The sequence below is a fragment of the Miscanthus floridulus genome, chromosome 9, assembly GCF_019320115.1.
Source record: "Miscanthus floridulus cultivar M001 chromosome 9, ASM1932011v1, whole genome shotgun sequence".
NCBI classification, from domain to species: Eukaryota; Viridiplantae; Streptophyta; class Magnoliopsida; order Poales; family Poaceae; genus Miscanthus; species Miscanthus floridulus.
In genome coordinates, this window is record NC_089588.1 from 132,742,855 (window position 1) to 132,757,915 (window position 15,061).

General features: G+C 39.6%; 1 long non-coding RNA gene across 1 annotated transcript; it reads right to left on the bottom strand.

The window, feature by feature from the left end:
- Nucleotides 1-512: 512 nt before the first annotated feature.
- LOC136484291 (uncharacterized) lies at nucleotides 513-3,606 on the bottom strand. The gene is made up of 2 exons (XR_010765859.1): nucleotides 3,415-3,606; nucleotides 513-840 (listed from the first exon to the last, which is right to left on the bottom strand). It is a non-coding gene; the product is annotated as an uncharacterized lncRNA (long non-coding RNA).
- Between the last annotated feature and the right edge of the window lie 11,455 nt (nucleotides 3,607-15,061).

Here is a 15,061-nt window from a genome sequence, read left to right on the forward strand (position 1 = left end):
GCATGCTCGATCATGTCATATCGCTGCCAGGTTGTGGTCTGAATTGGCAGCGATAGCCGGCTTCACTGCTCGATCAGTAGGATCCCAATCATTGCCTAAATCCTAGACTTATGACTCGACAGTGAAATCAGATCAGTTCTGGCTCTAGCGCAACTGGCAGCAACAAGCCGACAGGGATTGTCTGTTATATAGTAGGGGTGATTAGGATTAACCTTCAACGCCTTTTTATTCAGGCAGTTACTATACACTAGTGTAAATTACCAACTTCGGGGCATCGGTCATCCCACCAAGCGATGGTTCATAGTGTATATAAACCTGATCAGTGTGAATGGGAGAAGTGGAGTTCAATCATTTTCATTCTCTTGTTCTCGATTTACATACTCAGACAATATCTATTTAGGCAGTGTCCGCAGTGACCTATATCAAAGCCAGTGTGTACACCGAAAGAATACTAATGTAAAGTGCAGAAAGAAGAGTAGATATCATAATCATTCAAGAAAGAAGGCAGTGTATATTGGACACGATATAATATTGATATAATTCATCTTTCAAAATACAAACTAGCTAGTACAGGATTATTGTAGTAAAACTTCAATATATAGACACTCGGATGCATACACTGAATTTGGATCCTCGATCCATTTGGAGAAGGTCCAGTTTATTTATGCTGATCAGCGATATATTTATAATAAAAACTGGACCTGCGGGGTATGACCACCCCAGGCATTGCATTAAGAAGAAGAAGACCTTCTCATGCATGTCTAGGACATGGCGGACGATGGCACGGCGGGGTCCTCACTGTTGGTCCGCAAGGACGTGTATGACCATCTCCCCAGCTACCTGCGCGTGGACCCAAAAGCAGGCCGTCAAGTATCAATTGCTCTTGCTCATTTTGTTAAACAAAGTTGTTCATCACAGTTCAACAACTACAAAATTGATAGTATTTTCTATTTTAAATTGTCTGTGTGACTGCTGGGCATTTGGAACCATGATAAACCATACGGTTGGAGCTGCTTATGCTAGGTCCTTTTCTTAGGCTCTGTTTGGATCGACCGGATAAACTTCAGCTGCTAAAATAGTTTAGCAGCTAGGGATCCAAACAGAGACAGCTAAAACTCAGCTAAACTTTAGCTGGAGGCTAAAATGTATACCATCCGTTTAGCTGTTCCAATCCAGCTAAAGCGTGAGTAATGACAAAATCGCCCCTCTTTTTTCGTGTCCATATTGGGCTCAACAAAACTATGGGCAACATGGTAAATAAAAACCAATTATTTAGATGATCCAAACAACCACAGCTAAACTTTAGCTAGCCAAATTAGCTGGCAAAAGTTTAGTTAATGTGGATCCAACACAGGGCCTTAGAGGGCTCAACAGATGCTAGCTATAGCTATGAGAAACATTTCCTAAATGGTTCTAAACAAATAAACATGGGAATAACTATATTATTATAGATGTTCACTACTATGCCAATTTTGTTTCCCAGATGCAGCTCCATCAACAGTCATCTCTATAGAAACCTCCAGGGGGTAGGAACCAAACTGTCTCTAGAAATACAAATTCATAGACTGCTAAGATTTTCAAACGCTTCTAAAATCTCCTAAATGGTTCTAAACAAAAAACATTATTAAGGATAACTATGTTGTTCCCTCCATCCCAAATTATTAGTCATTTCAACTTTCTTAGAGAGTCAAAGTATCTCGAGTTTGACAAAATTTATATTAAAATAATAACATTTATGATACCAAATCAGTATCATTAAATTTCATTAATTATATTTTTATAGTATACCTATTTGATGTCATAAATTTTTGTAATTCTCTCTATAATTTTGGTCAAACTTAAGATTCTTTGATTCTCCAAGAAAGTTAGAATGTCTTATAATTTGGAATGGAGAGAATATTGAACTACCGAATGGTTTCAGTCTTTTTATTTATTTTTCTATTTTTATTTCACCCTATAATAAGTTACATTTTCTATTGATATTCTTTGACCAAAGTAAACACCGATATTGGCTACCCGTAAGCACGCAAAAGCGGATCTACGGCCCAGGCTGCCCATGCTGCTGCCCTAGTCATGCATAAGCAAAGCTACTTAATAAAAGGTGTAGAATTTATACAATTACAAAAGATTATAACTAATTTAGTTAAGTCAGTCGAAATCAATTTCTGGATCTGCCACTGTGTATTTAAATGTCTTATCTTATCTAACCCATTTTCTTCTTTGATCTTACTCTTATACCCTATAAATGTGTATCTTAAGATTTATGGTGCATATGGCCTGACGAAGTGGACACATAGAGAGTATGTGATCATACCAGACCATCTAGGATAGTACGCAATGTCAAGTATACTAGTTATACTTATTTTATGTACTACTATCACGATATTATAACAAATTAACAATATACTCACTCCTTTCCAAATTAGAAGACATTTTGGCATTTTTATGTACATTGTTTTTACTATGTATCTACATAGTGTATATTTAGGTGTATAGCAAAAACTATGTATCTAGAAAAGTCAAAATATCTTTTAATTTGGAATAGAGTACTAAAAATACAAGCTCCATTGAAATTTTTCCATGGAGTAAGATTTGGAGTATCTTAAAATGAGCATATGAACATATTAAAACTGATAAATGAGCACGTACCCTTAGGGAAGGTGATTTACTAAAGATGGGAGAACATACTCTAAAATACTCAATTTGTTCCAAGTTATAAGATTTTGAATTTTCTAGATATATTATTTTTATTATGCGTGTAGATATAATATATATCCAGTATTTCACAAGGCGTCACTCCGCGGCCGCCTAGGTACACTTATGCGCTAGGCGACGGGGTACCACGGACCCTAGTGGGGTAGGCGGTATCTTTGCAGCGCTAGTTGGCCACAACAGCTAGGACATGCCATCCCTGGTGGCCTTATGTGCAGATCTGGCAGCTGAGCGGCGGGGGAGGAGGTGGGAACAGCGGGCTGCTACAGGGGATCGAGGAGGCATGGATGATGGGCGGCGGGGAGATGTGGACATCGGGCAGCAATGGCAGGGACCACCGGCGGCAGCGGAGATGGGAAACGCAGCTGCACGGCAGCAGAGATGGTAGACGTGGCTAAGAGGAGGCTGGTGGTGGCGCAGACAGAAGGGAGGAGTCTGGCCGCGACAGAGAAGGGAGCAGCTTGTGCGACGGCAGAGAAGGAAGGAAGAGTCGCTGCGAACTGGTGTCATGAGAAGAACTGAGACGTATGAGAATGAAATTTCTTGTGTCATGAGTGTACTATATAGATTGCAGCTAACACATATATGAAAGAATGAAAAAACTGAGACGTATGAGAATGAACTTATCCACAGCCACAATCGAAACAAACGTTCAGAAAAAAAAAACACTCGATAACAATCAAATAGTCCCTTAGCACTTACATGAACACCCATGACAAACATCTTTAAGCTCATGAGCCTGCTGGCTGACGATGCTTATCAGGATCAGCTGAATCACCAGAAACACGGTAGGAAGGAAGTAACGCCTTCCTAGCATTGTATTGTATGAGAACAGTGAGCTTCAATTCCTAGTTCTTATGGGAGAACCTGGGGGGGTGTATGGTCAATACCAGTCACGAGGGAACCGCTGCGTCCATGAAGCATGCATTTCAGCCGTATATATATTTGACCATGAAGCTGAAATGACAGAACTGCCACACGTCCAAAGAGCGCACTTACTTCTGTTGAATGGTCAAATTAATGAATACACTAGACAAATAAAATGTGGAAGAAGGAAGCAGCTTTTTGGGACTGCGACATCACTTGTGCAACACGTTTGGCGCTGTCACTGTTCCTTTAGCAAGAAGTGTAACTGATCTGAGGTACTATACCTCGCGGCTGGTAAGCCTCTATCACTACTACGCAAATGATTTGTAGCAATGGCACCTTTTTTTTTTGTAGGAGCGGCTCACTCTGCAGTCGCCCCTACAGTGCCCCCGCTGACGTTCCACGAGGTCAGCCGCCCCCCTACAAATGGCACAGTAGGGGCGGCTGTTGATACGAGCCGCCCCTTCAAATGGGTAGATTTGTAGGGGCGGCTCAATCATCAGCCTGTCCCTTCAAATATTTTCGTATTTTTGGAATTTTTTAAATGTTAGTTCTGCATATTTTTTTATAAATGTATTAAAAACAATTTGCTATATTTTCCCCTACATATAAAAAACAACTTGCAGATATATATATATATATCTAATGATACATTTTCTTTTTAAAAAATATAAAAATTATATTTAAACATTGAAAATTTGAATTTGTGAATTTTGAATTGAATTTTAAGTCAGAAAATGATCCTAAAATGAAAATGTTGTAAACATAAAAGTTGTAAAACTTCATCAAGATTTACAACTTTCATTTTGGTCATCTTTTCATGTGACTTAGTTTGAAAAGTTCAAATTTTGAATTTCATAAATTGGCAACTTCAAACAACATTTTCAAAGTGTAAATGATTTCAGCCGAAAAAGTCATGAATATAAAAGTTATATAACTCATTAAGATCTAAAACTTTTATTTTAGGTCATTTGTTCATCCAACAAAGTGGTAACAACATTATTCACAAATTTTACATATCTCTCCTATGGTTTCATAAATTATATGAGAGATATGTAAGTTTTATGAACAATGTTACTATCACTTTATCGAATGAAGAAATGACCAAAATAAAAGTTGTAGGTCTTAATGAGTTCTACAACTTTTATTATGTTCATGACTTTTTGAGTTCAAATCATTTGGTGTCTCAAAAATTTGTTTGAATGTATCATTTATTGAAATTCAAAATTTGAATTGTTCAAATTTAGTCATATGAAAATATGACCAAAACAAAAGTTGTAGAGATTGATGAGTTCTACAACTTTAATGTTCATGACTTTTTTATTTGAAACCATATGCTCCTTCAATATGTTGTTCCATGTTTACATATTTTTGAATTCAAAATTTGATTTTTTTCAAACAAAGCCACATGAGAAGATGACCACAATAATTAGATAGAGCATTATTTTAGAAAATTTTCAGGAAAAAAATTATCACATTTGGAGTTATTATGAGGGAGAAAGACTAGTTACTAGTTTTAGCAAGAGATTAAAAAGACAAATCACACTTGTTCGCTAAAACTTGTAACTAGTCTTTCTCCCTCGTAATAACTCCAAATTTGATGATCTTTTTCCCTAAAATTTTATAAAATCATGCTCTATCAAGATATTGTGTTGATTTTGTCAATCTTTTCGTGTGACAAAGTTTGAGCAATTCAAATTTTGAGTTTTAAAAATGACAAGTTCAAGCTAGATTTTGAAACACCAAATAATTTCAACTAAAAAGTGATGAATATCAAAGTTATATAATTCTTCAAGATCTATAACTTTTATTTTGGTTATTTCTTTATCCGATAAAGTGATAGTAAATATTGTTCGCTAATTCATAAATCTCTCATAGTGTTTATGAACCGGTAGTGATGTACCTTCACTGCCGGTTCTGAGCTTGAAAATCAGAAAATGATTAGGGCTAGGACCAAAGCGGGCAGTTAATGTCCACATCACTGTTGGTTTGTGGCTTGCACCGATAGTGGCTTGACATCTACTTATCACTGTCGGTTCTAGCCAAGAACCGTCAGTGATGTTGGGCTATCACTATCGGTTCTAGACAAGAACCGACAGTGATAACATCACAGTACAAAAAGCTGGCGCCATCCTCTCCTTCCTTCTTTCTTCCATCCTGAGCACAGAGGGGCGCATTTGGGCCGCTCCCTCCATTGTTGCGGCTGCTCTTGACGATGAAGCTAGCTCTTGTATTTGGAAGAATGGCTTCGATCTTCTTGCTTTAAGGTTAGTAACAAGCATCCACTCATTTGATTTTGTTGCTTAATTAGCGTTATTTTGATGGCTACATTGCTTCTCATTCTAGTTTTTTCTTCATTCTAGAGAGCACTTTTTCAATTGGAACTTTGTGCAAGGCTTGCAAGCAAAATGTGGTGAATCCATCATACAAAAGGTTGGTGTCTTTGAATACATTTAAATTCCTAGCTAATTACATGGTGGTCAAGATCATTGTTAGTATGTGATGCTATATTTAGTTCTTGATTGGAGTAGAGTAGATTCTTTTACAATTTTAGTAACAAATTAATCCATGTGCCACCTACCAACACATTGTTTGGAGCTACATTATTGTTCATGATCATATCTTCAATTTTAGTATTTTTTAATTATAGTCTCCATTTTTTGTAGCATGGGGGCTACATATCTATTTTCCAGAGGCGATCCTTGTCCCTAGCCACCTCTACAAATCGATTTGAAAATTGATATTTTAAATATTACATACATATATAATGTTTATATATTCAAATTTTCAAATGCATGAATTTGAAAAGTCTATAAGATTATATACGAGGAAAAATATTTATGTGATAGAATGAGATAGTACACGTTGACAATATAGCCCTTGTTTAGTTCCTCCCCAAAACTTTACATCATATCCCATTGAATGTTTGTTTACATGCATGGAGTATTAAACATAGACTTAAAAAATAACTAATTGCATAGATTGCGACTACTTTGCGAGACGAATCTTTTAAGTCTAATTAGTCCATGATTTGACAATGTGGTGCTATAGTAACACATATTCTAATGACAGATTAATTAGGCTTAATAAATTCGTCTAGCGGTTTATTAATGGATTCTGTGATTTGTTTTCTTATTAGTATTCGAACACCTCATGCGATACCCCCATAGAACATCCGATGTGACACCCCAAAACTTTACACCCTGCATCTAAACACCACCATAATTTCAATCAAGTCGATAGAAACCAAGTGTCATAAAGTACACATATTGTCCAAGTTCGTACAAATGTAAGTAGACTAAATAGGTAACCTAGTATAAATCAAGTAGAACACACCCTCTTGCTCACCCACTACGCCGAATGAGATCATAACCTAGTATAAATTTCTACGTGATACAACACTGAGCCTCTGCTTGTGCACAAATGGAAGCCTTTCACATCATGCCAAGCACGTTCCATGCTGACCAAATGGAGGCTCGTTGGACGTTGGTCAATAGTCTTTTGTCTGCATCAGTGGAGAAGCCACTCAAGTTCTTCATTACGAAGACGGAAGACTCGCCATTCTTCGTCATGATGTGACTGTCAGTGCAATATTACCGTAATCGTCCATCAGCGAATGAGATTAGTTTCTCGGTGTCGCCTTTGGCGCTGTTAGTCTCAAAAGTGGCACGAGAGAATTAAGAGGCCAGCCATCCAATCCAGCACAATATGAATTAATCACAGACCTAACAGCTGACACCACACCACGACCAGCCGTTTGGCCAGATGACCTATTCGGTCATATTGCACTGATGGTCACATCAAAGACTAAGAACGGTGAGTTTTCCGTCTTCGTTAGAAGATTTTGATGTGGCTTCTACCTCTGATACAAAGGAGGACTATTGACTAGTGAGTCTTCGTTTGGAAAGCCTGGGTCATCATGGTGCAGAGCAAAAGTAGATCGACGCTCACAGTCTTGTATCACATGAAATATTATAAAGGCACAAAATTAATAAACCATCAATATATTGAGTTTGTTATATCACGTAAATATATGTGTAGTAGTATTCTTTTATAAAATATAGAATATTTAAAATTAAATTAGCAATATTAATATGACATATTGTTTTAAACAAAATGTATAAGCTTATTTTTTAAAATAACTTTTGTCATATTTATAGTGTTTATTAATATAACTTAAGGTTTGAAAAGACTTTAGGGATGTCACTATCTCACCTCTCAAACCCAACTCCTTCAAAGGTTCAAAGGGCAAAACCTCCCTCTGTATTTTTGCTATTTCTCGCCCTCAAAGTGAGCTAATGGTGCTCAGTGTAAGGAAAATGGATTCTAGGCTAGGCCCATTTACTTTGGATGTATGTGTTTGATGACCAACACAACCAAGTTGGACTAATGAATTTGCAAGTGATTGTTTTGTAGTTCAATAGGGTGCAAGACGTGACTTGGACAAAGGCGACGTGATGATCCGATGATCAACACCATAAGCAAGACCCTATGAGCACAAGAGAAGACCCAAGATATCAAGCAAAGTCCAAACATGAAGATAGGAACCAAGACGCATGCAAGATCACGAATAAACGAGCTCACAGAGGCGACCGGACGCTGGACCAGACACTGGCAGAAGCGACCGGACGCTGGAGGAAAGCAACCGGATGCTCCGATCAAGAGGCTCAGCAAACAGACGTCAGCAGCATCGACCGGACGCTAGACCAGACGCTGGCGGCAAACCGACCGGAAGTAGGACAACAGCGTCCGATCGAGTACAGAGAGGTTCCAGAGCGGCGAAGTTGCGACCGGACGCGTCCGGTGGCAAGTGACCGGACGCTGGCAGTGTCCGATCTGTTGATCGCAGCTCTAATGGTCTGGATGACCGGACGCGTCCGATCAGGACGTGATCAGTGTCCGTTCAGTAGCAGAAAAGCGGGATTTCGTCCCCAACGGCTATTTTCTCAGTGGGGCTTATAAATACAACCCCCAACCGGCCAAATGGTGTGTGTGGAGCTGAGGAAACATATCAACGGTGTTTGTACACCATTTTAGTGATCTCCACTTGCATAGTGCTTAGTGATTCATTAGGTGATTAGCGTAGGTGCTTTGCGAAGTGCTTGGATTGATTAGACCACCGCTTATGCGATTGCTCTAGGTTTAGGCCTAGTGTTTAGCGAGGTTTGCATACCTCTTACCACTCGGTGCTTGTGCAAACCTATTGTTGTACATCGGAGGGGCTTGTAGTCTTGCGAGATCACACCAACCACGTTTGTGGTGTGGCCGCCACTGTGTACCAGGTGGGAACAAGGCCCGCGGCGTTTTGGCCAGAAGCTTGATTGTGAAGACGGCGGGGAGCCATATGGGAGAGGCTTGCCGGAAGGCACGTCGGAGATCGACTTGCACATGGGGGAAGGCCCGAGGCTATCCACAGAGTTACCCGACCAGGAGCTTGGTCCCTTGCGAGGGATTCCTTGTGAGGGGCTCCAACTGAGGACTAGAGGGAAGCTTGCGCGCTTCTCGATACCTCGGTAAAAATATCAGTCATCGACTGGGAGTTTGCATATCTCTACCTTACTCTTTAGCTTCCGCATTTACATTGATTGCATTACTCCTTTTGCAGTAGAGATAGCAACACACTAGCAAAACCATAGTTGCACATTTAGATAGTTTGTCTCTTGCATAGGTTTTGTTAAGGTTAGAAAAATAGGCCATAGTTTAGAGTTAGATTTTTTAAGTTGCCTAATTCAACCCCCCCCCTCTTTGGCTGTCACGGTTCCTTCAATTGGTATCGGAAGCCGGTTGGCTCAATTTGGACCTTTGGCTTAACCGTCGTTGAGCCGATGCTATTTAGAGTGGTTAGGATAAATACCTCTAGGCCTCCGCACTTTGACGGCACTAACTTCCCTTATTATAAAGCTAGAATGGCTTGCTACCTTGAGGCAGTTGATTTAGGAGTATGGAGAGTCACACGTGACGGGATGAAACCCATTAAGAATCCGAATAAACTCACAAAGAGTGAAGAAAAGGAAATACATTTCAATGCTAGAGCTAAGAATTGCTTGTTTGAATCTTTTAGCATGGATGTGTTTAACCAAGTGTTCACTTTAAATACAACACATGAAATTTGGTTAAAACTTCAAGAGCTCCATGACGGTACATCTAATGTCCGTGAGCAAAAACATTGTCTAGCTAAACAAAAATATGATTCTTTTACAATGAATGATGATGAGCTTGTTCGTGATATGTATTCTTGTTTAAATCTAATTATCAATTAGCTCCATTCAATAGGATTAACAAAGGTAGATGATGTGGACATTGTGAGGAAGATCATCTCCGTGCTTCCACAAACGAAATATGCAAGCATCATCCCCATCCTTCATAACATGGAGGGACTTGAGCACCATGACCCCAGCCATAGTCATTGGCAAGATAGTGACATTTGAAATGTCATGCAAGATGGGTCAAGAAGAAGCTTCTTCATCAAGCAAAGGCAAAGCTCTCACATGTAGCGAGAAAAATAAGATGAAGGGCAAGCAAGTTGAGACAAGCTCAAGCTCAAGCTCCTCAAGTGAAGATGAAGAAGAAGATGAGGATGATGATGATGATGATGATGAAGATTCAAGTGATGATGATCAATCTTCCTCCTCCACCTCCAACATTGATGAAGAATCAATCAAACTTATCAACAAGGTAGAGAAGATGATCCAAAGACTCAATGTCAAGGGTGTGCCCATCCAAATCCAAGATATCATCTTCACCAATCAAAGAAATGAGCAAAGAAAAGAGAGGATGCTATGGATGCGGTGAGTTGGGGCACTTTGTGGAAGTTTGTCCAAACAAGCCCAAACCCAAGACAAAGAAGAAGGCGTGCAAGAACCAAGCCCTCACGTCAATAAGGTCATGGGATGATTCTTCAAGTGAAGAAGAACACCATCACAAGAGGCGAGGCCGCAAGCACTCATCATCAAGCTCTTCTCGTATGTGCCTTATGGCACGAGGTAACGAAAGCTCATCCTCTAGTGAGAGTGATAGTGATGATAAAATACCTTCTTATGATGAAATTGTGCAACAAAATCTTAATTATGCTAAAGTTTGCACTAGTCAACAAAAGAAGCTCGGTAAATTAAAAGAAAAGCTAGATAGTTCACAAGAATCATACAAAACTTTGCTTGAACAATATGAGAACTTTGTTAATCTAAATGTTGAACTATCTACTAAAATTGAGCAACTTGAGGCTAGTGCAACAAAAATTGCATGCACAATTAATGAAGATCAACTTACAAAGAAAAATGAAAAATTAAAAGAAAAGTTAGCTAGCTCACAAAATGCTTATAAAAGTTTGCTTGCTAAAATGGAAACCATGTGCAAACATTGTGATGAGCTAACTAATAAAGTTGCTAAGCTTGAAGCCGTTAGTACAACTCCCACCAAGGCATCTAAAAAGAAAAGCTCTATCTTTAACATATCTAAAAAGGATGCCTCTAATTCTTGTAATGATTTATGTTTAGACTCATCTTTGTGCAACCAAGTTTGTGTTGAGAAAGTTGTTGTAGATACATGCACACAAGAGGTTGCAAAGGAGAATGAGCAACTCAAGCAAGAAGTAGCTCGCGTCACCAAGGACTTGACTCAAGTGAAAGGCAAGGCGAAGCAAGCCCAACTTTATCAAGATAACACCATTAAGGGAGTGAAGAAGTTTGATGAAGGACAAACCATGGTTTGCTACATGTGCCACAAGGAAGGTCACAAGTCCTATGAGTGCAAGGTGAAGAATGGGGGAGGAACAAAGAAGAAAGAGAAGAAGCAAACATCTCCAACACCTACACCAACAAGGTGGACCAAAAGGCCTCCACACCTTATCTCTTGAAGAAGAAGAAAAATGACAAGGTGGTGGCCATCAAGGTGAACAAGCAAGTCAACAATGGGGTCAAACGCTTTTGGGTCCCAAAGGAAATCATCTACAATATGAAGAGCACCAAGAAGGTTTGGATCCCGAAAGGGAAGTGAGAAGTCCAATGAACATCGGGGAATTTGGAGACTTGGCAAAGTATGGGTGCATTTCATGGGGTGCATCATGATGGACAAAATCATTGCCAAGTGGGTTAGTGAATACTATAGACCCAAATTCCTCATCCCATGTTAGGTAACTAGATTCAATTTCCTTCAAGTAGTATCAATTTGCATTTCCTACAAGTGGCATTTCTTATAAATTGGTATCTTTAAGCATCTAGTTACTCTTCATGCCTAGGTTTGCATTTGCATGCTTATATCTTTTGTCATGCATACACTAGGTATATCTGCTGGTAGGCTTGCTCGGTTTCATTCTTAATCCTTGGAGCAAACCTGCATGGTTTAAAATTGTTTAGGAGCATGGCACATAGCTTGTCTTTCAATTATTCATCTAATATATGCCAAAGTCCAAATTATAGATAATTTCTCCCGAATATCACTTTCAAAAATGATTCTCACATTCATGTGATGTCATCCTTCAAGTGGTATTTTTTATTCTAAAACCAATGTGCATGTTTCCTACTAATATTCCATATTTGTGTTCACAAATTTAGGGGGAGGTTACTCTACAAGTTGGATGCTTTGAGATTAACACCCATTCACGTTTATCATGTGTGTAGTAGTCTCATTGTAAGGAAAATGGAGTCCACGGAGTTAAGCATCATACTTCAAATATCCACCACCGATTGCAAGTGGTAGAAATCAAATTGGTTTCCACATGTGGTATTTCTAAACCGATATCATCATGTTGATTTCATTTTGATATTTATATGCTTTCTCCATGCATTACATAGATTAAATTCCCTTGTGCAATAATTTGCCAATTATGCATATGCTTTGCCTTCTACCATATGTATGCATATATTTAGGGGGAGCTTAATTTATATAATGTGATAGTCAAATTATGTGACCTATTCCATTCTACACACAAAGGTTCATAAAGTTTGACCCTCCCTTGTGCTACTAATGTCTTTCTTTTTGGTGTTTGATTCCAAAAGGGGAGAATTTAGAGGACCAAAAGCAAGCACTAATTTGTAGGACCAAAAGCTAGTGGTAATGGTCTACAAGTGGTGTCTACAAGTAGTAATGATCTGAGAAAGGGAGGATAGTGGATTATGGATTGCCTATGTAATAGGGAGAATTTGTAGGAAGCAAGGCTTAAATCCATAATACCACATGGGGACATTTGCAAGGGCAAGATAAGTTTGTATATGGTATCCTTTAGTTTTACAAGTAGTATCTTTTAGCATCATATAATCTTGCCCCTTGCATTGTGACACACCCAATTTTAAGGATAAAATTGAATGCACAAAACTCGTGTGTGCCCAAGGATCAATCACACTCACAAGTTGACAAATTACATAAAGTATCATCACAGTGTCTCATACATCAGATTCATAATATAACTTAGTCTTATACATCACAGCGGAAAATAAAAGGTAACTCTCTCGTGGGGCTTCATCACAGGGAAGGTCAACTGGTTGACCACAAGCCTAAAAATCCTCAGGGAATTCCTCATATCCGTTGTCATCTGTTACCCATCCGGGATTTTTATCCAAATAAAGAAAATAAACAAGCGTAAGTACATCCCGTACTTAACAAGTTAACATGGGGTTATGAAGCTCAAAAGGGTTGACTCTGGTTTACTGTAGTTAGCATTTTTAGTAAGTCAAGCTTTTATTCTTGGGTATTATCAAATTATGCTTAAGCTCCCATTTAATCCCATATGAATAGATATCTGGGTCAAGTGTATCATATATCATCATAGAACAACTTAAATGATCATCAACAAGTATTCAGTTATTCTATGAGCTTTCCGAGCCGCTCGTGACCGTGAGCACGGCTGTTATAACAGTTTGTTACCCTCTGCAGAGGTGGTGCACTTTCACCACGAGTCGTGATTCCCATATGCCCGGGTTAATTACTCCCATGTCACTGCCAAGGTGAGCGGGCAGGGTACACTATGAAGCCATTTCATAGGTTTCTCTAACAAGTTAGGGCCGCTAGGTTTCCTTGGCAGGCAGATGTAGGAACCCCCCTTTCCTATGGCACATATCCATCGCGGCTATACACATAGGAACAGAGGCAGCCCTATACCCAACGTGGCAAGCCCCATTTGCGCCAAAAAGGTAACCTCTAACTAGCTAGAAAAGATCCTATTACTGAGCTAAAGTCAAAGCCATATGACTCTCTCGGTTGCACTGTCAGTCCCAACTTTTGCCGACAGATAAGTCCTTATGGAGGGCCGGGAGCAACATGATCAAAAGTCATTTGCACCTTCGCCCTATGGAACAGTTGTTATAAATCATGTTAAACTTTTAGTTCCATAGAATCATTCATCATCATGTAGATCATGTTCAGTTAGAGCACTAGCAGTCTACCCATATGCAATTACCCCATAGGAGTCAAGGGAACAAGTCATCAGTGTCTAGAATGTCCTTAGGGTTATCAAAATTAGCCACATGCACATGAGTAATTGATTAAAGTGAAATAGGACATCAAGGTAGGCCCATGCTATACTTGCCTTGGTTCACAAACTCTTGCAGGTCCTGCTGGTCGTCGAAGAATTCTTGGTCTCCAACGTTCTCCTCACCGTCTGAACACGACCAACATGGCAACATACAACATTCCAAAAGCATTCATGCAAAGCAAACATTCCTATCATTAGAACAGTACACCAACAGTATAGAAAACAAGATAAAATGTTTGTGAAAATAATCTACGTCTCGCTACGATCACGTCAACGCGAAGTTCACAAAAAAACGGAGCTAAAATACGAAAGTTATGATTAAAATGGGATTTCCTATAGCAATATATTTAATTAAATCTAACCATGAAATTAAAAAGTTCCTAACTTGACTAACAGTGGTTCTAACATGTAGATTATGGAATTACGAAGCTAACGCGATTTGAACGGATCAATTCGGAGCTAAAACGACTATTTTATAAGCAAAACAGTTCAAATGGCATTTCTGTAAATACTGAAAACATATTTTAGACTAAAGCAGTGAACTTTACGCTTTCAAAACGAGAATGTGTACTCGGGGAAATGCGCTTTGGACTGCGGGTTCTATTCATCCGAAATCGAGGGACTCTTTAGCATATTTACACGCAAAAGGGTAACTTCTAATCCTGGCCGCAGATCTGAAAATGGACGGCTAGAATCAAATCTGGGGGAGAGAGAAGAAGGGGTGGCCAGAACAGTAGCCCTAGGCGGCTAGGCGCCATGGCCGATGGCGAAGACTCACCGGCGAGCTTGGTTAGGGGGCTTTGGTTCGTGATTCGATGACCGAAGCCACCAGATGAGAGAGGGGAAGCAGGCGAACACGTTCAAGCCGAGAAATTGGCCGGAGGGTGCGGCCGTGATGGCGGTCGCCATGGACGGCGGTCGGAGAGCTATCGGCGCTCGCGGCTACGGCGCTAGAAGCCACCAACCGCCAAAGAAAAAGGTCAAGGAGAGAGAGGAGAGCATGGGGAGGCTCACAGC